The 27,342-nt window shown below is 40.4% G+C and overlaps 1 protein-coding gene across 1 annotated transcript in view; it reads right to left on the reverse strand.

Moving 5' to 3' along the window:
• thsd7ba (thrombospondin, type I, domain containing 7Ba) overlaps positions 1-22,982 on the reverse strand; it is a 243,155-nt gene extending 220,173 nt beyond the window's left edge. Inside the window, exon 1 of the mRNA XM_078174396.1 lies at positions 22,741-22,982. The gene's annotated coding sequence lies outside the window, so the exon portion shown is untranslated. The remainder of the gene's footprint in view (positions 1-22,740) is intronic.
• Between the last annotated feature and the right edge of the window lie 4,360 nt (positions 22,983-27,342).

Raw genomic sequence — 27,342 nt, forward strand, 5'->3', positions numbered from 1 at the left:
TCATCCACCTCTGACTGCAATTTGAAGACAAGAACTTCAAACAACTGTAACAAAATAATTCAGTGTGTGATAAAATGCATGGAGTTTCAAACTGACATCTTGTGTAGCTTGTTTGATCAGTGGTGAGTGTGGCTTCTGTATGTCCACAGAATGCGATGTGCGGGAAAAAGACAAAATGTACTGTAATGTAAAACTGTAAGCCAGTTAGGTTCAACTCCTAACATGATTGGCCGAGAGACGTTATGTTTGACACCGGACTTTTACTGCAACTGAACTTGTAACCTGGCAACACACCAAGATGGCAACTCCTGACCTGGATGTTTTCAGTCCATGGTAGTTACAGAAAACAAGACTAACAGGACAGTTAATTAACTGCATTGTTGTCTGAATTAGCACACTTGTTTTTGTCTTTTTTAATTACACACTGTAGATTAACAACAATAGAAGCTCTCTCAAATTACATCAGATTCAGGTGGATACCTGATAATGATTGCTTGGGGAAAATCAAATCCCCCTCCCCCCAATCAGTTGGAGCAGACGCCATGTCAGACTGAGGATGGAAACGGGGAGTAATGAGTTGACTTTTTTTTTTTTTTATATCAGGGTAAATGTCCTAGGTAACACAGTCGACCTGGAGAGCCATGGACCCTCCCAACACCCTCAGAGGTGAATGAGTTGAGTTGCTGATGATCAGCTAATGTGATGTGTATCTGTGAGCTTTCACACACACACACACACACACACACACCTTGTACTGTAACCGCCATAGTCAATGTCAATATTTCTGCTTAAACACAACCTTGTCTGTGGTTTCCTAATAGGATCACCCCGCGTTGTTTGCATTACTCAAACAGGGATCTCATTATACTCTAATACTGTATTCTCGGTGCTGTTTTTTTACAATCCATGTACAGCATGTATGTTGCAAGACAAGACAGAGTTGCTAATTTGCTAGTCAAGGACATCAGGTCACATCCACTTCATCTTTCATGATATTAAATATTCCTGGGCTGTGTTCAAACTGTGCGATGGCCTGTTTGTTATCTTTTCGAATTTCACAGCTTATACAGCAGATGTTGTTATTGTTAATGAAAGCAGCAGGCAGGTGTTTGTTTTGGAGGTGGGCTGTGTGACCATAGCTTGGAGGAGGTGTTCCTCACCAAGGTTACAAAGTCTTAAGCTGAAGATGTCTCACAGCTCTGAATGCAGAACGCAGTTTTTTTTGTGTGTGTGTGTGGTCTGGTCCATAAGCAACCATGTCTCCTAATATATTATGTCTTTATGTTACTATACTGCTGTCTTAATTAGCTGTGGCCATGTAATTACTGCCTGGATTATGTTTGAAGACAACGTTCCTTTCAGGTTAGGAAACATTACATTCATATACTGCGTAGGCTTCAGAAAGAGGTGGCTGGGCAGGATGGTGGGCGCACAAGGTGCAGAACCTTGGCACCAGAACTCAGACTCCTGTCTTAGGTTTAGTCAACAAAAGCACTATGGTTAAGGTAAGGGAAAGTTCGAATAAATGTTAATAAAAAAGATAATAAAAATATATATATAATGCTGATATCACTACAAGTGGATACTGCCTTGCAAGTTTGCCTGCTTTGCCAGAAAACAAATTTTTATTTTACTGATTCGTTCTGTATCAACATCTTTGCGACTTGTCAGATATGTAACGCTTCCTGATTATGAAAACATAATTCCCTCAACATTACATTTCCCTCAAAAGGGATTTGCTGTCTTGAATAAGCTATATATGAACTTCATTTCTAGGACACGGGGCTGCCATAAGTTGGTGGTATGGAGTCTGCATTTGAGTGGTATAATTGGTGCTCTTACTTACATCTGCAAAGTAGCATTCAAACTTTTTATAGAAAATGTACAGATACTTTCATTTAAAACTCATCATAAACCAAATGCTAAATCCATATCACGCTGCACAATCATGCTAATTTGTTACATATACCATTTAATAAGGCCCATACTTAATTAAGATCCATATCTGCCCATGTCCGCCCAATCCATTCAAAGGTATCACCTGGTCTATGGACTGGAAAAAGCTATGGTGAGTGGATACTGCAGCTGAGCTGGTGGGACTGTAAAAGGATGATACAGACCCCAATGAAAGTCAATGACATTTTTAATGTGTTCAGATTTTAATAAAACAACATGCCTACGGCCTATTGGAAAAATCCTTTGATGAAAGGGTAGAACCTGAGGTAATACATAAAAGGCATTTGAGCATGTAAAATAACATGCAAATTCAATAAAAAGGTCGGATCTCACAGCTCAAATAGAATTTTGTTGTACATGTATGTATCTATGAGACTCAGCCCTTCCATTTTTTTTTATTTAAGGGACAATAAGCCTTCTATGTCATGTCCTATTTTATATACTTTATGTATATGTCAATTTCTGTTGAAATAGGTACCTAGAATTTGTGAGAGGAGAGAGTAGTGGTAATCAGAAATTAGAGCAGAAATACACGGTCAGAATGAACTTGATTCGCATTTACCTCTTATAGGTGTCTATGCAAAGGTTCTACAGCAAAGCATCGCCACAGTAAGTTTAGTTTTCGATATACCTATATGACTCTGTCAAATGTAAAGACATTTGTGACAGAGCTACGCAAAGCTCAACTGCTGTGAGTTGCCCAGCTCGAAAAAAGAACTGTGGCTGTCAGTAGTTTAACAGTCCAACTATAACAAAACAGTGTGCCATTTTTTTAATTGGCCACACGAACATTGGCATGTGGTTACATTCCCAAAGCACATACACTCAAGGTTTCATAATTAAATATGTTTCAGAGTAATGTACAATAAATACCTGATTAAATTATGAAGGATTTACAAGTCCACAGAAACATTTGCTCCAGGAAGTAAATAGCTATTCAAAAGGGAATCTGGGCTCCACATTTGCAGGGACAGACCAAGGGATCTGATTCTCATATCCCCATATCATTTAGCGAGGTTGGCCATGGCATTGTTTGGAGAGATGACACCATAATTTAGGATTGCTTTTCACTTGAAAATTGTCCATCTCTTTTCAGTAGGGTGGCCTTGCATACTTTCTGCTATATTAAAAAAAGCAATCCACCACAAAACGTACATCAAACCCTGACACATGTGGAAAATCAATGAATGGCACAGCCTAGCTCTTAAAAGTCAAAATTACCTTTGATTAGACAAAATTACCGAAGCTAATTATGTGGCATGAGATCAGTTGAGGACAATTTTGTCGCTGTGTGATATTCATTTGTACCTGTCAATCACGCTTGAGGAAACAACATGCATGCTACCTGAATTTAATGGCTGTGAAATTTATACACTGTGTTTTAGTGCTATATTACGAAAACTCTTATGATAAACATGATAGGATATGCCAATTTGTCTACTGTCCTTGCATATATCGTCATTACAACTACGTTTACAGTACGAACATTTGAGTTGAAATCTAACATCAATATTTTCTTACCTGAATTTGTTCCTACTCTGTGAACAAACGTAGAACTGCCTCAGACAATGCGTAAGCACAAATGATAAAGACCCAGCTGTCTTAAAAAATGCAAACACACACCTTTTCGCTGAATACATATAATATTAAAACCGTAATTATTGAAAAATGCTTCAGTAGACAATATTTAAAACCATTAATTTACAACTGACTGGGTCAAATGTATTAAATAAATATGAAATTGACCCCCTTTCATCCTCATCAATTATTAATTAATACATTCAACTATGCAAATGGCATGTCCCAGTCTTTATTTTATAGAAATTGCGCATGTTCATTTGTAGCCAACTAGTTAATAGGTAGCCTATTAATAGGTATGCAGGGTATATAAAAGATTCTGATCTACTTGCAAGTGGGGGTGGTAAGATGTCATATATAACCTTGCTGGAAGATGTTGCAGTCCGTGCTGTCAGTAAAGAGCGCATCAGAGACTGACATGATAGAACACGTTTGAAGAGAGTGATGAACAGCTTGTTAGCTGTTTCTGACTGTTGTTCCATTCACATACGCTCACTGACAGACTTTCTCCATGATACACCACAAGGCAAACGTATTTGCTTATACAGAGAAATGGGGGCGTGGCAGTATGCTGCTTGCAGATAGCGGACACGCACCTTTCAATTTAGAATGATTCTGATTCACTAACAAAGGCATCGTGGTAAGACCAAAATCAGCCAGTGTGTATGTGTCATGAATCAGACAGTGAGTTTGTGCGTGCACTTATTTCATGCGCAGAGTAAGAATGTTTCTATGCACATATTAGTGAATGAGACCCAATGAGGATATTTACTAGCGATCAAATTGAATTGAATCTTGCATCATGGCAGACTTTGTTTTATCTGCAAATATTGTATCATTGTCCACAGAATCAATATAATACTGTATCATGATTAAAATTGTGATTTACAAATCGACAAAATCTGCATAATGAGGAGGTCAGGGTCATGGATCGGTCTACAAAACATCACAGTTTAACACAGGAGAGAGCTGTTTATTTCACGTTTCATTTTAACCCAAATCCTGACATTTCATTAAGACGTTTTTGTGCCTCTAGTAAACATAAGCCAACCTTATCTATAGTGTTCTACCATAAATCAGAGTTATCATTCGACAGTGATTTGCTATGGTTTCGGAAGGCACACGCAAACGATGCCATCCTGCTGACAAGGGCAAAGGCACTTCTGTGTGTCGTTCTTGAGGGCACAGACAAACAACATATTTTGTGGTGTAAATTGGAGGACTTTTTGGAGACATCACTTTTCTAACTTGTCGCACTAATAGATCTAAAAAGCCAGTAGATGATCATGCAAAATATAAATTAACAAAATCTTCATGGAATAAAGAGGGGAGTAAAACATTTAACAGTTTAAGCACCAACTAACCCGAAGTCCCCTCAGAGCCCAGGAGGTGATGTGGATAACCAATGAGCACCAGCATGCCCCTGGCACTCATAACTGTGCCGCATTTGTGTAAGAAGTGATTCCCATTCCAAGGCGCTGGCACTTAGCCAGGAGGCACTCAGCAACAGCACAAGAAACCAGCCAGTGCCAGTCATTATCCCATTGTTTAGAGGCACACAGCCTGTCCTAATTAGATGCAAAAGAGCATAGAAACTGTATCTGGTGGCACTGCAAATGAGGATAGAGAAACACGTCACACAGCCTGCTGCTTCAGGTTGGACGGTAATGAAATAATAAACTACCATGGGTTCTTCTCCTGTGGAGAGCAAAGCATACTGACAGGTGGTCTTCTGAAACAGGCAATTGCTGAAGAGAGCAAAGGGCCGTCAGAAAAAAGACCTGCAACACTGGTCCTTGCATCCCAGGAGTCAGCTGTTCCTCGCAGCAGCTCATCCACACATCTTAAAAGACCCAAACAGAAGTAAGATAGCTGTAAATAAAACCATCAGGCTATTTTAACAGACAGCAAAGATGTTTATGTGATGTTGGCTGGATTCTTCACAAGACTTGGCATCAGAGGTGGCATACTTGTATTGTGTTTACTGCAACTTCATATGCCTCTTGCCCCTTGACCGCATATCACAATAGACAAGATGATCACTGACATAGCATCCATTTCTAAGAGTGCCAGAATGTTTCATTTGCATACAAAACATTCACACTAAATAAACACAGCTTGAAATTGTAACTAGGTTGTGTCTGTCAGTTCTGCCTGCCATTTAGGCAGGTAGCCAACAGTTTGCTCAAACAGTCAAACAGTTTTTTTTTGCTGCTAAATCTAACTCATAAAATAAATTCCACATCAACTTGTCAGAGTGGACAGCTGATTAAAGAGTTTCACAGCCTGATTAAATGTACTCACATTTTCATCTTTACAAGCAGCAAGCATGTAAAACCGGCAAGTGCTGATGGGACTGGACTTAAAAGATCTTATAAAATACCTATCAATGGTCCATAAAAAACTCTTTCCTCAAGTATTCGCCAGAGTGTGTGATTGTTATGCAATTAATTAATGCATGTCTATCGTTTACCGCATTCAGAAGGATGAGAGACAGAAGCTACAGAGCAAGGAAGGGGAGGAATATGGAGAGAGAGATGGAGGGGTCGCTAACATCAGAAGATTACCAACTTCTGAAGACCACGGCCCTGGGCTACCAAACCATCACACTCATGCACGCACACACTAACACACTCCTTTTTAACACACTGATAGATATTTTAAAACAGAAGGTGAGGTCTAATTACCAGTATGCTCACATCATATAAAATGTGAAAATGTGAGGGCTGTAAACAGAGATTACACATATGTCTGTGTGGGTGTGTTTGTCTGTTTACACATAATGACATAGTGCCAGAAATGTGGATGGCAATTAAGTATAAATGAATAACTAGCATGATATGAATTGCACAAAGTGTGGCAGCACAGCCATGCACACCTCTGCCTCGAACCATATACTAGGAATTATGTCTTTACAGGGTCCAAAACTAACACTCGCCACTCGACAATTACGGGTAGATTTTGTCTCTGGCTGGTAAATTTTTAAGACCACTCGCAACTCTGGCAAGTTATTTTTTTACCAGCAAAAAATGCATTTTTTTTTGTTACTGGAGAACGATGCTGGTATCGGCTGGTTTCCTGGCAGAGTAATGGGTATTTCAGGCAGAGACGATCTTTGGTCACGTACGTTAAGTGTGTCACATGCATTTGCGACTAAAAATAGTTTTGTGCAAGCAAAATAAATCATTCAGGAGCACGCTGTGTGAGTAGGCTACAGATTTCAACCAGCAGCAGAATCCTGTCGGTTGTGGGTTGAACGGGGGTCACAGACACAGACAGGAATATGTATTCCCGTCAAATACGGCGGCCATACTGCTCCGCGGTGCAATATAACGGCTTACCGGCGACGGAGAATCCCGGCTCCAGGTCACATAATTTCCTCTTTGTTGGTGTCATGACTGCCCAAAAGTACCTGTACAGCCGAGCCATGGCAGCACACAGGTATGTGGCGTGTCAGAGGAGAAACGAGCCGTTCACATTTCTCTCTTTGTGGCAGGTAACGGTCCACAAACCTCACTGCACTTTAGGGACTGTTCTTTACTTGTGAAGGGACTGTTCTTTACTTGTCAGGGGAGGAGGGTGGCTGGTTGATCTTTGGTTGATTTTAATTTTATTTATTTTAATTCGATCCCCGCTATGTTAATCAGTAAAAAAAAAAAAATGACTGAACAACTTTCACTTGTATTAGAGTAATATTTGACCAAGAGTATCTTTACTTTCACTCAAGTCATGTTGTTGAATACTTTGTCCACCACTGGTCAGACATTCATATTTATATAGGGCAGGCCCTGCTGTTGCAGTCTGGTCAAGCTAAAATCTTATGTCTTAACTGTCCAAAGTAAACTGAAGTCAGTGATTCATGTAAAATTCCTTGATGAAAGATTCTTTTTGCACTGTAGTAAGAATACTACAGAATTCATTAACCCAAATATTACACTTAACTGTTGAAACAGTTATTCATATTTTAGCATACATTATTACTAATATTAATGCACACTATTAAAATATTGATTGAGAATCACATACAAGACCCAAATGACATGCTAGATAATACTGATAGCAAATGACAACACTTAAAAGCAATTTCTGTTTGGTTGGCTGGTAAAATATCTGCCTGGCTGGTAAAAAATTTCACTTCCCAGCCAGCCAAGTTAGTTTTGGATCCTATGTCTTTATGTTAACACTTTTCTTAATTATGTTGTGGTAATGTGATTGCTGCCTGGATTATGTTCAGAGATGTTTATTTCAGGTAACGAAACACCCATTCATGTACCATGTAGGCTTCGAAAGAAGGTGGTTGGTAAGGATGACGGGTGTACAAAGCCCAGGACCTTAACACCAGGGGCCTCAGGAGTCATGACTTTTCTGGGAGCACCTTTTGATCGTAAAAGATAAACAGTAAGACAAGTTAAATCTCAAATCAAATTCTGCTCAATATTTCAGTAGTCCTGTCTCACCATCATATTCACAACCAAGAGAGCACAGAGGAGAGGGTCAGGGCTGGATTGTATATTGCTGATACTCGTGGTCAGCTGTGGAGCACACCGTGCACAGCTGGATGATTCCAGGCTGTGGCAGGTGGCAGGATTCAGAAAAGTCTGGCTTTCTTTTTTCCAAAATTAAGCGTGAATACAATGAGTCAGTTTCACCTCAACCATACTTATAGGCTAACGGATGAAATTATCAACGTCGACTGTAGAAATCCAAGACAACATCAAACAGATTTAAATCATCTCAGTACACAGTGTCATCAGTTTTCAATAACATCTTCTAATACTGTGCATATATCACCAAGTACGATTTTAGTTTTCGGATGGTTTTTTTGGTGTAAAATTGTAGAGCTGGGTTGAAAAATCGATTTAATCTAGTCGAATCTATTTTCCTTTAAATGGCACAATATCGATTCATTAATTAAAAAATCGATCTTTTACTATAACTATTTATTTTCCTCCGTGGACGTGTTGTACAGCCGGTAGCAGACTGCAGCAGCAATACTATCAACCAAGATAATCTCGCGAGATCAGCATTTAGCACCTGTGGTCATGGCGAGCGATCTCGCGAGACAGCCGTACACTGAATGAAGACCCCTAAAAATTTTTCCCCTAAAAATATGACGCTAATAATGTACGCATGTATATTAAATGCACATCAGTTTCACAGAAAAGATTAAGAAATGCCACTAAGCATCAGCACACTGCTAACTGTAGCCTCAGTTTGTGCCTCATACAGATCTGCTGGTAAAGTTAACTTAGCGTTAGCAAGCGTGAGAAGAGACGGCAGAGAAGCGACGTTGTGCAAATAAACCAAAGATTTATTCATTTTCTGTAGCAGTAAACAGATGGGCCGATAACAAATGTGTTAACTAACTATGCTAAAGCTTTACAAGCTATTCAGGGCTGCCGACGATAACGTTAACATGACAAACAACAAGGCTAACGTTACGGCTAACGTACTGACGCTCCTCAGACACACACACACACATACCGGACAGCCTCTCAGTCCTTCCTTAGCCACTAACGTTAGCTCATGTACAACACAGGTACCACACAGAAACTTTTACAAAGGGTCATAATGTACTTCTAGTGACCGTCAAATCGCCAGCGAACGTTGTTTACACTGCGGACACGAAGCTGTTAGTGCCTGCTCTCATGGGACAAAGATCCTCTGAGAAGAAAGACCATTCACTCTGCTCTGCTGCCAGGAACAAACTGGGAGGCAAAGATCCTCTCTGAGATAGAGGGTTCACTTTGCTGCAGGGTTCACCTACGTATATTGTTTCTCTTCTGATACAGTCAATGTGTGCATCACAACCACTGTAGTGTATTGCACAAAAGGCAACAAACTTGTGGATGTTCTTTGTTTACATTTTTTTGTAGCCACTTTATTTAAATTGTCTGCCTTGTGATTAGATTTAATTTAAAATATTTATTTTGTATGTGTTGGTCAGGTAATGATATATAAAAGTACATGATGACTAATGTACTGCTTTGGGGTCAACTCTTAATGTAAACAGTATTTTTAATAGTAATGCACCAGGTCAGAGGGTTCCTTGTTAAATATACTTCGTTAGTTCTCAGAAAATATCTTAATATCCAAGTAAATAAATTTTGTATCATAATTGAAATATACTTGACTGAATCGATATTGAACTGAATTAAATCGAATCGAATGGAATCGTGAATTGAATCGAACTGAGTCCTTGAAAATTGAATTGATCTGGAAAATCTGAATCGATACCCAGCCCTATAAAATTGCTGCAGCGAGCACAACTGTACTGTAAGGTGCTTAAACCCCACTGGAGACACTGTGGTGCTGCCACTCACACATTCTGCTTCTCCACTCACCTCACTCAGCACATCTTCACCACCTTCACACAGGGACTGTGTAAATTAGCAAAGATGATGGGGGGCAATTCTATTTTTTTGATTGTTTGTTTTTTGCCTCCACTTTTTGATCTGACTGGTACTCTCCTGTTTGAACTCACTACATTAAACACAGCAGCAACGTGTTGCCACACACTGCCTTTTCTTTTGTTTGTGACCCCACTGGCCACCAAACAATATGTGCTTTCTAACCTCCACCTCACCCTCAAGCACCTCAATTTCTGTGTCAGAATTTTTTTTTCTTGGTCTTCCTCTTGGATGTTGCCACAATAAAGAATCCTTTATCAGCCAGCTCATGTCTATGCATCAACATTCATGAGGTGATTTGCATTGACCATTTATGGTTAAATGTGGGCGACCCCAGGGTGGGGGGTACTCCAGCTTCCTCTCACAGTCCAAAGACATGCAGGCTAGGTTAATGAGTGAATCTAAATTGCCTGTAGGTGTGAATGTGAGTGTGAATGGTTGTCTGTCTCTATGTGTCAGCCTTGTGATAGCCTGGCGACCTGTCCAGAGTGTACCCTGCCTCTCTCCCAATGTCAGTTGGGATAGACCCCAGCCTCCCCTCGACCCCTAACAGGATAAGTGGTTACTGAAAATGAATGTGGGCATGTAGAGGGTAGGACATGAGGCTGATCCATGTACAGACAATTCTAAGTTGATTTCAGATTTATATTAGAAAACTGCACACTGTCAGGCATACGCATAGTTTTATAAAAGCAGAATTTTTTTGGGTGTACAAACATTACCTCATTTGTACGTACGCAAACATTTAGTGTGAATTATCTGCAGTTTTAAAATGCCCTTAAAATGTATTCACTTTCAAATTACTTGAAAACTTCTAGGAGACAGGGCTGCTGCCTGCATGAAAAATTGGCATACAGCTGCAGTATCAACCAGACATATATAAAATAACTGTTATCAGAAACAGTGAAGACCGGCATTATCAGCATCATGTCAGTACAAAAGTCAACCATTCATACCAAAATCTTTAAATAATAAAATATGTTTATACTACCCCTGTCTCAGCTGCTCTGTGTCCTACCATTTCATGTGAGCTGTTGTTTTGACTCACTAGCAGTGAGGATGTGTGTAAATGTCTAGATGCTGGATGTGATAGACAGTGACGTGCCTTCCAAGGGGAATCATCTTTGGCCCCAACACCAGGTGCGCAATATTGGAGCCATCAAGATTCGCATATTACATATTCCAATCTTATTTGTAATTTCCACTTGGAGGCAGCTACTTATCACGGCGAATCAGACAAGATGCAACAGTGGCATTAAAAGGAGAAAAAAGTGGAAAAAGTACTTTCCTCTTAAGCAGCTCCGATGGGATCACTCCGGGCTTCACCTCTCCCGTCTAAGTCTGCATTACTAAGTGGTAAGGTATACATCTTCCACTTGCCAGTCATTACTTGTGACATCCTCTCATGTAAAATATCTTCTCTTTCTGAATCCATACGACACAAAAGGGTGTTTGATTCAAAACCTGTGCTCACCCCTGAATATCAAAGTGGCATCAGATCAAATCCAACTGAGTGCAGCAGCACATTTCCATTAGAGCGATAGCAGGAACAGCATGTTTTCACCAGAGGTCATGTGTTCTCTTCAGGTGAACAACTCTTTTCCTCTCTCATTAGATGTAATTACTGGTGACACCTCAAAGACAGCAGGAGAATAACAAAAACGATAATGTCAAGTGAGACAGGGTGTCTGTATGGGAGGGAAAAAAGGACGAGTTTGACCATCAAGGAGGAAGCCTATTGCTGTGCTAATTCTATTACATGAAAGAAAGATTTAGTGAATATAGCCAGTGATCCAAAGTTAATAGGGGTGATGGAGATCTAAGCTAAAGACCAGTGGGCCGGCAGGAGGCTGACCGGGTTTTGTGACAGCTTCCTTCAGCTGCCTGACAACTGCATAACACCCAAAGAATAACCTGTGTGGTCAGTTGGAAAGAGCTACAGACAAATAAGCCGGTTATTTGACCAAGACCCTTGAGATAAGCCATGCTCAAGCTCCTACATTTGTATTCCAAGTGGAGTGGGGGGGTGGAGGCTAATGTAATTGAAAACTGTTGGGGTGTTGGGGGTCAGCAAATTCAATAGACTCTGGGAAAAAAAAGGTGTTTGTGTTCTGAGCAGCAATGTGAAGCAGCAATAGCCCAGCTGAGCATAATGATTCTTCTGCCCAAATTATAGCTTCCAGATTCTGCCCTCTATCTGACTGATGTGAAGAGGGATGGCGGCATGAAATCATTGCCACTAACTATGTCAAGGGTAATGCTCTCTACAAGAGGTTTCCTCTGAGGAGGATTCCTTTATTTAAGTGCATTCTGATATTTTTAAGCCGCAGTGAAAAGAAGGTGACACTAGTTTGCCTTAACCAAGCTTCCTTCATTCGACCCCATTACCTTAAAAAATAAAGCAGTCAGCGGTAAGTGACAGAACAACAGTCATCATCCAAAGAGGTTTGTTAAGTGAAATATTTACTGCTTTTACTTGGACTAACTAATGAATTCAAATGAATAAATGAAACACATGGAACCCATAAAAAAGATGTACTTCATTACAGTGAGCATCACTAAAGGTCCACCTTGTGTGATCTGACCTTCATGTGATGTCGATCTGATGCTTTACTGCCCTGTGTCAGCAGAGGTAATGAGATCAAGGAATCCCTGGATGCACCTATCATGGTTAATCACTTGATGAGCACACGCGCACACATAAAAACACACACACACACACACGCACACGCACACACACACACACACACACACACACACACACAGAAACGTTTCCATATGAGGATACTAGAGGTTCACCCTGAAATAAGTCCTAGTCCACAAACATGCCATTGTTTTTCCGGTGTTTCCCTGTAATCTATATGGTAAACTTTAACATCCACTGGAATTTCAATACCTCAAGGGCAAAAAGATATGGCAGTCAAGAGTTGTCACTCAAGAAAGAAAAGCACAAATTCAACAGCTAATCCCAGCGCATGTAAATGAATGTGGTGCATATTAACATTTGCAATTATTATTCATATTCTATGCGTAGGATATGTTACACTAGAAGATCCCCATGTGATGTGAGGATATTCTCTCTGTGGGGCTGATACCATACACTGTATAAAATGATGGATGCAGCAACTGTAAGGTCACCCATTGGTTTGTGGACTCCCGTTTTGAAGCATCAAGCTCAGCATTTTGGACGTCGCTATCTTGGTTTTTTGGAGCCATAAGTGACCATATTTGGCCGACAGGCTGGAGCTGTCGAGGAGTGAGGGGTGGATATGACTGGGAAGTCAGTCAAAGTGGACATGCACTTAATTATGCACATAAGCCTTGATAAAATGTACATGGGAGAGTTATATAAAAATGTATCCCCCGCGCATTTGTCACGAAGGGGGAAATTAGCTATAGCTATCAAAAACGTTTCTCGTACCGGGCTGTAAACGTGTTTATTTCTGTTGTAAAGTTTGACACTTTTAACATGTGTGTTAACGTAATTGGTTCGCTTTTGGAGCCAGCCTCAAGTGGCCAATTACGAAACTGTGGTTTTTGGTACTTCTGCATGTCTTAGTTTTCAGCCCCAGAGGTTGCTGCCTGGTTGATACCTGACTATCCCTTGTTCCACCATGTCTGGTCCCAGGAATAAATGTAAGTTTTTTCTTTGGAATTTTTAGAAAATGTCAGGTTTTAATCTTTGAACTGAAATTACCAGCTAATAACAGTCATTTCTATGAAAGAACAAGAGGGAGTGCATTTTGCTAAACTTGTCACTAAAGCAATCAATTATAATCAGCAAGAATTCAAGCTAACCACAGCCTTAGTTCTGCATAAATAAGCAAGGGCTGCACACAACCTTTACTGGAGTTTTTTTAGGCCAGCTCTTAAGTCTGCAGGGACTGAGTAATTGATACTGCAAACACTTTTAGGTAGAGTATTGCTCTGCAGGCCATGTTCAGACTTGGTACTAAAATACATCCTGGATAATCACAGGAGTACAGCTGTAAAGGAGGAGGGTGAATGTGAGTGAATTTTTCCATGAATGAATTGAAATAACCTCAAAATAAATAAGTGGCAGCCAGCAGATTAAAATGACTGCGTGCGTCAGCAAACGCTTCAAGTAAAGCCATGTCGAGTAAAAGGGGGGAGAAAAATCACCGTTCAGCATCATTGTATAGATGCACCACACCTCTAACGTGCTCCTGTTGGTTTAAAACTGCATGTGTATCTCAGTACTTTGTTCATGCTGGAAATGAAGACAATGTCGCAACAGATCCACACTGACACTCCTCTCCTCAAGGTATTAAGGAAACATCAAAGGAAAGCAGGTTGTATTTTCTAAATATAGTGTTTCATCGGTCAAACATATCAAACATAAGTAAATTAAAATCCAAGTGAATTATTTAAATAACAAAACACATTTTAGAGGGTTACTGTTTTATACAAGGGAAGATTTTTTCCAATGAAACGGTTAACAGTGGAACACAGTTCATTGCTTTCACCGTGAATTTGACTGGCTCATGTGATTTTGCATACAACTGTCACCTTACAATACAGTATGTGTCAATACTGAGAGACTATTACAATGCTGGAACACAGACTGATCGATAGATTGACTACAAGACTGAGGTTTTGCATTCATAATCTGGTAAGTTATATTAGGCCTATTTTACACTGCGGAACAATATGGCCAATAATCAATTTTCCTCATGAGAAATGTGATTTAACAATGTAAGTGTCCAAAGCCTGTTTGTGCGCTCTGTGTTATTAAATATCATCGCAGTGATATGCATATTAACTGCAAACGGCTCTTTTGAGTGCTTTTCAGATGCATCTAATCCTATTAGCAGAAGGATGTCATTGACAAATAGCTTCCTACGTGCTCTGCCCTTTCATTGCATCATATCAGGACAGAAATATACTATAATTCAGAGAGCCTTTTGTGCTGAATATGTTTGCACTAAACCATCTGTCCCCTGTTCATTTTTTTGTAACAGGTAGAGCTCTCACATAAAGAAAAGAAAACGGCTGTGTCATGTTTTGTTTGCAACACAGAACGCCTGCGGAAGGTTCATGACTTATTGTACTGTATTCAGATCACTTATTGTCCGTAACTTAGTGGAAGTGGATTCTTTTTGCCTTTTAAAGTGAGGAAGCACTGCTGCTCTCAAGACAAAGAAACTGCATCACTGATTATGAAAGTGCAGAGAAATGTTTAAATGAGCCATATAGTTAATTTATAAAAATGTCTCTGATTAGCCCTATTTATTTGAAATACCATTAGGGCATTTAAAGATCACATATGCCTACACAATGCAGAATTGCACTTAGGCAAGCTGTGATCACTCAAAGTGCTTTTGATCGTGGTAATAACACAGCCATGTGGCTTGGACTGCTATTATCCCTAAAGTCACAATGTAAAATCACTGGTAAAAAAGGGACTGAAAAGCTGTATCTCTAAGTGACATGTGGGACTGGAAAGGTCTCACATTTTTTTGTGTACTTACTGTTCAGTTTTTTTTCTAAGTCTGAAAATTCATAATCAACATTTTGGAGGGTTTTAAGTTTATTTACTTTATTAATTCAATGTTTTCACTCTTGCTTGTCAATTACACACAGGTCCGAAAGACACACACATGCACCTATACATGCACAAAGTGGAGAGATGTCAGAGTGAGGGGGCTGCCCTTGGTCAGGCACCCCGAGCGATTGGGGGGTTCGGTGCCTTGCTCCACGCTCCATATTTGGTCCGGACGGGGACTCGAGCAGGCGACCCTCCGGTTCCCAACCCAGGTCCCTATAGACTGAGCTACTGCCACCCCATGTTATGCTGAATTTATTTTAGGTGTTTTTTACTTTACAGGAATATTTCACTGACAAAGTAACTCTTTGTATATCAGTTAGTTTTGCCACGTGACCTTGAAATTGCAAAGAAAACTGTTTTTTTTCTAGAGACGCACTGATCCAGCGTTTTCAGTTTCAATACCGATCCTGATGCTGTGGCTTTGAGTATCAGCCGATACCCAATACCAATCCGATACCATGGTTGACCTAAAAAGCTATATACCTTTACATGTAGAACAGAAAAGACTAGAGGCATCAGGCATTGGTGACTACACAGTTCTTTCCTAAGATAAATAGAAACAAGATGATGAACTATATATTTTTAACAAAAATAAACAATTGTGCAACAGCAGTTGAAATAGTGTGAAATACATCCACACAGCAGACTGTCTCCTTCGCTCCATGACGTATGACGTAGCTCGTGTCACAATAGATTTAAAGGGAAAGGATCGCCTTAGGTATAGGCTGCATTTTCCGATACCTGATCCATCTATTTTGATGATATCAGGGCCGATATTCGATCCAGATATCGGATTGGTGCATCCCTATTTTTTGCGCATGCCACCAATGGAAACGGCAAACATATTGATTTATTGACTGACCGGGGACCATGTTTATCAACAGCAAAACTATATCAAAACATCTGCTTACAAACTCTCACACAACTCATGTAGTATAATCCAAGTTTCATTTATCCAGTCATATACACATGTTAAAATGAAGTGAAAGTAAAACTTACCTAAGTTCTCTTCAAAGCCAAACTCCAATACTACGGTTTTTCTTTAGCAAAAATTAATGTGTTTGGAATACTGCTCATATGACTGGATAAATGAGACTTGGATTTAGGGGTGTGCCACATCATCCTGTTCATAATAATACCAGAATAATTTTAATATCATATGAAAAATTCATAACGTTATACTAACAATATTTTGACATGTTATATATTGACATCATACTGTTACCAATGGCAACAACAAGCGTGGCTAAAAGCAGAAATATTACTGACTCTGCGGTGGTTTAAAAAAGAGGAGCAGCTTCAGTAGCTAAGAACAACTGTGGCGTCTTTAGGCCTGAGTGTACTGAATGTTTTATGAACAGCAACGGACTTCTCAGACTCTTTTAGCTAGTTACTGCTCAGAGGGAACTCATTCAGCGGCTCCTCTGGCAACAGCACAGCGTCTCTCCAATCGTCTCTCACCATGCACATAAAGTAAAGGAGTCAAATGATTTTGTCATAAACCTTTGGTAATCAAAACCTACATGATGCTAACGACTCGACAACATGAACTGGTGGCTGGAGAGGTGCCAGTACACCTCCTGGGCACTGCCGAGGTGCCCCTGAGCAAGGCACAGAACCCCCCAACCGCTTGGAGCGCCTGTCATGGGCAGCCCACTCTGACATCTCTCCACTTAGTGCATGTATAGGTCCAGTTTGTGCATGTGTGTGTTCGGACCTGTGTGTAATTGACAGAGTGAAAAATTGAATTTCCCCTCGGGGATTTATAAAGATTAATATATAAAATTTTTAAAAAAAATGTGAATGTGCAATAGTTATGGTAGCATAAAAGTCTGTCCCAGGTTACAGTGTGATGATAAGAGGAGAAATGGCAGAGCATAAAGGTCCAGGTGAAAAAAAACAACAACTTAATCATTTAGGATTTTACTAAAAGAGAAGAAAATTGCATGTTGATTTACATATATATAGATCACTGGAGCTGTTTAAATGTGTAATTTGTGGTAGATTTTATTTTGTTGAACTATTAATATTGTATACAGAATCTAAATTTCACTCTGAGGTACTGTTGTTGTTCACAAACTAAAGAAATGAGAGATAATTTTTGTTTAGTTTTTACTGAGTATTTGAAGGCAAATTGTTAGGTTGACTTGTGAAACTATATATCACTTATTTTGTTGCAATTCTATGTTCTTAAATTAATAATTTAAGCAGATGTTTTCATATAGTTCTGCTGTTGTTAAATGCAGTCCCCGATCAATAAAAAAATAAATATGTTTGCCATTTTCCATGGAGACATGAGAGGAAAACAAAGTTTTCTACACAAATTCAAGATAACATGATATGACTAATAGATTTACAAATGGTCGGTTTGTGGGTGAAGTGTTCCTTTAGGATATTGTCAGACCAGTAATCGACAATAAAGTGTTTTCGAGGAGCCATACTTTCATCAATTTAAAATATACCTTTTATCTTACTACACATCTCTCTCATATGGCAATTACCAGCAAACTGAAAGTCATAATAATTAATGTTGGTTTATTTGTTTAAACCATGCTAGCAGCATGACTCTAGGGATGTAAATGTTTTTGGTCCAGACTGAATTATCTCAACATCTACTAGATGGATTGCCACAAAATTTTGTATAGACCAGGGGTCGGCAACCTCTACTTCAACAGCCATTTTTGAAAAAAGTCAAAACATATTTGAGGCTTTTAATGAAGGAAAAACAGCCTGTTAAATCTAAATACTAATAGTCTAAACGAACACTAATTTCTTATTACCACAAGGTGGCTACTCTGCAGGGCACTATATAGGATTATTTGGTACTTTAACTTTGCAGCCACTCCTATGGAGGTAGGACAAAATTTCAAGGAAAGGCAGTAGACGTATTTCGCACATTTTAGTTGAAATACTAAAATGCTTTTTTATTTTTATTTGGTATAGAGGCTTCACCTTTTTACAAATGAAGAATGTAAGGATTTTTATAGGCCTATCATTATTGATTTCTACATATTTTTTGTCAAAGCTACAGGGAGCCACTGGAAAGGGGATAAAGCGCCATGTGTGGCTCCAGAGCACAGGTTGCCTACCCTTGGTATAGACTAATAGTCCTCAGATGATTAATCCCAGTGGTGTAGTGGTAACTGATAAGGTGGGTGTACTACTACCTAGATGGGCAGGTTACCAAAAAAGAAGTGGGTATACTCTCCTATATATTCCAATGGGTTTTTGGCTGATAGATGGTTATTATGTAAAAGGCCAGAAGAAGGGTATACCCTCCACTACACTACTGATCAATCCTACTGAATTTGGTAATCCTAAATCCAAAAATTTCCACTCATCCAGTAAAATATCCCTATGTCTAACAGATGGGTTGGCACAAAATTTTGTCCAGACATTCATGATTTCCAGGCGATGTATCTCAATGACTTTGGCTGATTTTTCCCCAAACCCCATCATGAGGTCAAAGTTTGAATATGTCCAACACGTTAGTTTATGAATGCTTGCTTACTGATGACATTCCCATCAGCCTCGGCCCCTTTATGTTTAGTTCTTATTAGCAAATGTTAGCATACTAATATGTTAAACTAAGATATAAAAAATGGAAAACATTATACCTGTTTTTCATCAGCATGTTAGCACTGTCATCGTGCTAGCATTGTGGTATTAGTATTTAGCTTAAAGTTAAGACTATTAGAGACTGTTTACATGTACACAGTGATTTTGATAAACGGAGACATCTTCCTTCATTTGTGCCCTTTGTTTACACGCAAACGGAGATTTCTCCTCTGAAAAGGAGTCTTTCTAAAAACTCCGGCCAGAGTGGAGATTTTGGAAAACTCCAGTTGCGCGTTTGCATGTAAACTGAGATAAAGAGAGATAAACAGAGTTATAGGCAGCCGACGTCACAGTATGCGCCAGAACTTGCGCCTGTGTAAAAAGTGCGACCTATGTTGCTATGGTGACAATGGATACATGGAAAGCTTGAGCTTCTCGTTACACTGCCACCTACAGGTTTGGCATGCTCTTGTGTATATATACACGGGTAAGTGTAAACGAAGATGTTTTTGAAAACGGAGACGGTGAAATGTCCGTTTATGAAAATAGCTGGCAACGTATAAACAGCCTCTGAGTCTTGATTGTATATCGACTGATTGATTGGTTGGTTGATTGATCAGTTAATTGGTTTATTGACCTATTTAAATTTTAGTCTGCATTAGGATAAATGCTATGATTTTGTCATATATTTTCAGTGTTTGATACACTGCATTAACAAAATAAATGAAAATGAAGAGCGACATCATGATCAAATCACTTAAATACTAATTTCATTAAATGAGCTGGTGCATATGGATGCCTCATAAGTAGCAGCACCGGATGGATCTGTAAAGTGAGATTATACAGCGGTTTCAAATCATATAGGAGCCCACAAGGGACAAATATATAGTAACCAGGAGAGTTCAACCCCCACGTCTCTTCTCTGAACAGATTGGCTGCCAGATGAAGCCTATTTGCCAAGAAACACTCTGCTCTACTGTACAAACTGTAATGTAATCTCTTGGCCTTGACTCCTGGTTATGTGCCCTGATAGGCTTATAAAAGATTAATTATCACATAAAGTCTCCAACATTAGTACAAATCCCCAATGATGCTGGAGAAATATAATAAGCACGCACACACACACAGACACACACACACCCAAACCCACATAAACCATCCATGTAGAAGTCATGCTTTGCATTTAAAATGTTTGTTTTCTGAAATCAAATCATCGATTGCTCATACTTGTGGGGTCACGCTGCCTGTAACTTGACCACCAGCCACGGTGGGTGCAACACACAGCCTCCCTCCAGGAGTCCAATATACCACCCTCATATTTCAATCAATAATCAGGGTGGGATGCAATTAGTAACTTGGACGGGTCGCGCGAGTCACATGACAGATCAATCGAACAGAGAGGCGGCACACTCATTGAGGTGATTCACAGCCCAACAGTTTGTCCCCCGCTCAGCCTGAATCCATGCCGTCTATCTTCTTTATATGAAGCATTCAAGGCTGGAAATATGCATCTGTCAAACGTCCCCCATTACTTCGGCTGCCTGTCACACCTGGGGCAGCTCACAACCAACTGGAAAAAAAAAAAAAGACGGAGTGTAGCTGTCAGCGCAGAACCCTCAGCGGACTGAAAAGGCACCAGCTTCCCCCATTTCTCTGACTCTAATTTCCTCAAAACGTGGATATTTTTCTGGGTCTCTGGCTGAGTGCTGGGTTAATGACAGAGGCAGTGTCAGACGAGCAGCTGAGGCAGCTTCTTTTTGATCCAGATAACATTAACACATTGTCTTATATGTAAATCCAGATGCCTGGTATATATACCGCACACCATTACAACAGTATTACATCTCTCCACGCAGGTGGCTGTGTAGCTGAAATTGAAGAATGTGTGATTAATATTGCTATAGTTGTGTGTCGTGAGAAAGCCCATACTAAGGATTCCTTGGCAGTACTATGTGCAGTGTGGGTTGCACTGCCCACCAAATGGCATCAATGCTCCAAAACTGCTACACTGTGGCTCTCTGGTTGTTGACTGTGGCCAGTATGGTTGAAATGAACAACTTCCAGTGCGGATCCTTACAATTAAAGTGCAGATGATGCTTCAGCTCCTGCTTTTAGTGTTTCCACTGCAGCGCATCTGAATGTTCTCTTACCTCAACAACCAATGTCTTTTCACATTACAAAGCTATTTCTCTCATTTCTCTCCACAGTCCAAGAGCGAGCTGCAAACTATGTCATGAATGAAATATAAGCACACCGCTGTATTACTTATGAGACCTAACGCAACTTTGCTCTGAGCTATTTTCAGATTTCATTTAAATTCATCAGTGTGATGAATATTCTTACACCACAGACCCGGGCGATAGGGCATCAGTCCCCGAGAAAATATTAGCTAAAGATGAACTTCAGAGATTACTTATCAGCGAAGACCACCTTTCAACTAACCAATAATGTCTACATCAATCATTATAGTAAAAGCCCTCTTGCCAGGCTCCTCCAAGTCATTCTAAGGCAGTGCAAACAGCGGCCAAACCCACCACAAGACATGATTCAAGTGACACTAATGTGCTTCACTGTTGAATTTCTGATGTAACATTGTATTGTACTAATGTTTATTTAAACTTCAAAGGCTGAACATTGCTCATGGGCAATCTTAAATTCATTTATACATCTCCTAAATGACAGAGACTAAAAAGAAATTGCTACTTCAGTTATGCAAATTAAGATATTCATTTCAAAGCTTGCAGTTTGAAAGGGAACTCTTTTCACAAACACTTCGAGTATCATTACTGTATAACCTCCACTTTGACCTAACCTTTATATCACGCAGCAATGGACTGAATCTAATTATCCTTTTTCTCCAGCACATGAAGAGTTAATGGTCCATGCACACAGATTTACAATTTGTGTCAATTAGCCTGTAGCAGAAAATCCATTCAAACTTACATCCATGTTCAGACACACAGAGGTTCTGTAGATGAAAGCAGCCGTCCTATATCCTTTATTCTTGCACCAAACAGACAGATAGACTCCCCCAGCAGGATTTCTTTGCTGTATATGAAGTCCCATCTGAACACTCCATAATTGTACCAAAGAGGCAGCCTCTCACATCAGCTTCTCCGGATTTAGCCTCAGCTTAGTTCTGGTAGGACGCCAGCCCCAGATCAATAGAGAGTCCACTCGTCACCTGCTGATCTGTGAACGAACACCTGAGCTCATGCTCTCGCAACTCTTAACTCACTTCCTACCACCGGCTTTGATCAGCGACAGCCCATTTGCCTATCTGTCTTGTTCTGCCACGGTATCTCTCTTTCCTCACCTCTGTTTCTGTATGATGTCTATCTGTGATTTTATCTCAACAGTCCTGAACACGCCTCTCAGTGACACTGTCGTGAAGCCAGATTCCTGAAGCTGTCATTGTCACGGCTTCCCAGCAATAAAAGCACTTATTAAACAACCTTTGAGTGCCTCGGTAGATATGAAACAACTTAGCTCACTGTCCCCCTTCACACAATCGGATCTCCACTTCAAATTCATCATGACAAAACAGAGCAAGAAGAAACTAGAAAGGTAGAGAAATTTGTGCACACTGAAGAGCGAGCAATAAGGTTTTTTGTATTTAGTATTATAGCCCATCTGTGCAAAGTGAATAAATCATAAAGAGGATCTTACCTGGGCTGTTGGCGTGGCTGCTGCTGTTTGTAACAGATCCTATCTCTGCCTATGGGACAGACTCAGAGAGAAAGAGAAAGAGGAGGGTAAGAAAGCAAGGGGAGAGGAGGGGCAAGAAGAGGAGAGGCACCACGAGCGCAGATAAAGAGAGGGAGAGAAATCAGAGAGAAGGCGAGAAAGTGCCTGTGGACAATGAGAGGGAAACACAGAGAGCAGAGAGGAGAGAGCAGTGACAGTGGTGCTCTCACACAGCGCTGCGTTACACTGAAGGGGATGTGCTGGCTGTGGGAGGTGGTACTTTTCAGTCAAATGACATCTGCCTCTCTCTTAAAAACCATTGGCTAAGAGGGATGATTTCCTAATAAGCCATCCCCGCTGTCTCCAAGTGAACACACCCCCTCCTTCTTTCCCACTGCACATGTGTGCACTTACACACAGACACACACACACTCCTTAACTGTGCAACCTGCAAAGATTGTCTTTGCCATCCCTTTTGTCTTCTCTCTTCTCTCTTCTCTCCCTATCCTCTTCCCTAGCACTTTCACGTCTCTTTATTCTCTTAGTTCCTTTCCTGTATGTGCATTGTCGTCTCTCACAATTGTTGCAGGAAGTGTTTTTATCTTGCCATTCAAAATTGCTTCAGCTTTCGATTGTTCCTTCTCTTAAAGGTTATTTCCAGTCTTTCCAATAGCTTTCAAAAACGGAAAAACAACGGCTGACTTTTCATTGTCTATACAATGTATAGGCATACCCTTTGAGAATATGTCATTTTTCAGCTATTCATGGCAGAACCACTTTTGGTTTATAATGACATTGATCACACTGAACAACCATTGTAGAATGAAGGCACTCATTGCTTCCAATTCCCTTCAGCAGATGCTTAAGTGGCAGAGATGTGTTAGAGTCTGCGGTGTTGGTAGTTTGAGGATTTTATCAGGTTTGGGCCAGATTAAACATCTTGACAAAACAAAGGTGGTCAGTAATTAGATTTAACCAATTAGACCAATTACAATCAACCAATTAACCAATTAGGGTTATGCCAGGCTTGCACTAAATGACTTTTAAACCAATTTCACTGCTGCAGACAAAATTTCCAATGTCAGAATAAAAGCATGACAGTTTGGCTCGTGTGATCTGTCATTCGGTGTAACGTGGTCATAAAACTGCTGTTGGGAAGTCAGTCTTTTTCTCATCTTGACTTTCTGATAAAATAAAACATGTTTAGTTTTATCATAAGTTCAATGGCGTGAACATTGTTAACACCCAATAGGTGCATTCTCTCCAGCACAAAATGGGAAGCAGCTAATCAGGTGGACAGTAAACATGGAGGGAAGCACAAGAACATGAACAAGTCATTGGTTCTTTAAAAGGAGAAACTGGTTGAGTTGCGGAGTGAACAAGGGTCAGTGTTTAATGCAGCGTGTCTCTGATCCACCAACTCACAATTACTTTAGTGAGAAATCTTAATTTTAGTTTGCCTCTCATTCCCAAGGTGTTCTCCCATGAAAATAGTGCAGCTAACCAGTGGAGGCTGGTAGCAAGTGAAATGTTGAGTCAGTGCACAAATGCAGATTCCTCTTGTGTATGGTAGGTATTAATTGCTTAAATCCAGCAAAAAAAAACAAAACACTTATACATTGTTAGCCTTGTTTCAACAGTTCTAGTATTTTAAAATGTGTGTGGGAGGTTAAAATTAATGGAATACTGGATATCAGTGCATTTAAAGTTTTCAAGTAGTGTCATTGTCTAAAATGAGTGTGATTATACAATAGCTGTTATCGCCTACTCACAAAGCAATTGTTATTGGAAGATCTGAGGGAATATATGTTTTGATGGCCTTTCATGAGAAAAATTCCCATGTGGTGTTTGGAATATAACCTGAAAAAATGTAGAGAAAACATGTCTTGAAAATGACAGTATCTCTTAAGCAAATTATTTGGCACATATAAAGAAACATAACTCAAAGCAAATAATAATATAATGATGCTCTGAGTATGATGGATGTACAAATAGGCAACAGTTTGTTGAAATGTCTGCCATATCAACTTTTTCAAGGTGATAATACTGTCAGTGCTGTGTTCACAGCTTGTTGCTCTATTTCCCCATGTGTATGTACCCCCTGGAGTGTTACCAGAGTCAGGGCTTGACGCTAACTTTTTTCCCAAGGAGCACATGTGCTCCTAAGTTGAAAAAGTAAGGAGCGCACAAAGAACTTTAGGGGCACACTGTAAATTGATCATATAATGTGTTTTCCATAATAAACGTGATGCAAATAGACATTTACAAGCAAAATTATTTAATGAATTTGTATACAAAATGTACAGAAAGGTAAAATCATCAAGTTTTGAAAAAGTATTGCAATTTAATTTTGTCTTTAATGTATGTAATAATCTTATATATATTATCTCTGCAATATGATTATCTATATAATGTTATTACTATCCTAAAACATTCTCCAGGTCCTCTGAAACTCTGCAGGACTTAAGCCTCTTTCACACAGAGCTTTCGCGGCGCCCACCGCGGGGTAGGGCGCAGAGGACAGGATTTGGGGGAGTACAGGCTCGTTCAGGAGCTACAGCTCCATGGTGACCACTTTCGGGTCTACTTCAGGCTCTTCTCTGCTATTGGACACGCGGCGCCAAGGTGTCGTCACAGCGCGTTGCGGTGAAATTAAAAAAAATTCAATTCGAGCGCAGGCTGGCGGTGCGCGCCGCTCAGCTCGGCAGCAGAGTGGTGCGCTCTTGCGCCACGGTAGCACATACACAATGACTGGGTTCGTCGGCGGAGGTCTGCGCTTTGCGCACTCTGTGTGAAAAGGTCCCTAAAGGCCTCTACACATGATCAGCTGTAAAACCACTTTGTGCTGGCTGTCCCATTGTTTGTCTATGGAGAGGGCAGCAAAGACAAAGCGGCACCGCTACCCTTGGCATCGCGCACGATATTCATTGTGCCGACAGTGGCTTGGAAAACCGCCCATAACCGTGCCACACGGGGAAGAGGGAAGAGGGAAGGCGGCTGGAGTTCCTCCAACATTTGCGGTTAGATTATCATATTTTTTTATTGACAAAAATATAGGCTGCTTCGGCTGATTTTTTTATGCGCACATGTGCCCCTAAATATTTTTTACAGTTCGCACACACCTCTTTTTAGTCGCAAATGCGAGTGAAACGCTCGCACTGTTGAGCCCTGGGAGTTTTTGGAGTTCTCAAATAAACGCGCCTTTTTCCCAAACGCAAGAACAGGATGTTGCGCAACACCCCGTACAGTTTTCATAGGCTGCCTTTGTCGGACGGCGAGATGTTGAAGTTGTGGCTAGTTGTGCTACAAATGGTGCTAACACTCCTCTCCAGACACTGCGCCTTGCAGACCATCGGGTCTGCAGTGCTCACTTCTCCCAAGATGCCAGCCGAAGAAGAGAAGACATCCAATCCCGAAACACCTTTCTCAAGAAAACGGCTGTCCCACGAGTAGAGAGAGCTACAGACACAGTGGAGCAAAGCTCGTGACATCACACAGCCCAGAGGTAAGGGAAAGGCTAAGTTAGTATGCTATTTACAGAGATAGCACTGAAGCGGTCAGTGGTGAAAAACACACTTCATACACACATACTCACTTACAGTACCCAGCAGGGCAGCCCTCCCCCTCTCTGCTCTAACACTGACTGACAGCTGACTCCGCTCACAGCACTCATAGCACTGGCGATCTGAACCGGTCAGTGGCAAAAAAAAAAGCACTTTTAATGCGCAAACTTATACGGAATGCATTTGCCCCCGTTACCATTTTAGCTCGTTTCGCGGTTCCCGGTTGCATCCATCTCCCTCAATACTGAACCAATTTTAGAACGAGTTGTACCCATGAATCATACGCACACATACACATGGGGAAATAGGGCCCAGGTTGAAAAATACCGAAGTTGTCCTTTAAGTGAAGTAGGTGTCTTATGGTTTACAGTCATATCTGAAACTGCAACTGTTCTTTTCTAATTTACTATTCTTCATCTTATCTCCTCTAAAAAGGAAAAGCTGTGGCTTTCTTGGTATTAACAAGTGATGGGCAAAAGAACACAAGTGACTACGGCTACGCTTACAATATTTTTGCTCTCATGTGACAAATGTTTAATTTTTTCAGAGTGGTGTGAATATAAAAATCCGATCTTTCCCAATCAGATGTCGGCCACTTTCATAAGTGGTCCAAAACCTGATACATATCCGATCACTGGCCATGCAACGGCTGTGAGAACGGTCATAGCAGAATTTAGAAGAAGAGTTTTCCAAGTAATACTTTAGTGGCTCCACCACTTTAGACTCCTCTCCCGCACCTCTATCTCTACAGAACTTGTGTTACCAGAAATAGCTGTTAATAGAGTTATAGCCATGGCTTTTGCGTTTCTTTGTCTTCTCGTGCTCATCCGCAATGTTTGAGGAATTGTCATCCAATCTCCGCTGCAAATAATTCAAGAGATGAACTCTTGCACTGGAATTTGTCTTTTTTCCCAAATTGCCTACGTCTCACAAATGTGATGTTTTCTGTCGTTGTTGAATGAATGTGAATGGTCTAGGCAGAAGATCGGATCTGATGAAAAAAACTTAGAACAGAGCATTA

The sequence above is a fragment of the Epinephelus lanceolatus genome, chromosome 14, assembly GCF_041903045.1.
Source record: "Epinephelus lanceolatus isolate andai-2023 chromosome 14, ASM4190304v1, whole genome shotgun sequence".
In the NCBI taxonomy this organism is placed as follows: Eukaryota; Metazoa; Chordata; class Actinopteri; order Perciformes; family Serranidae; genus Epinephelus; species Epinephelus lanceolatus.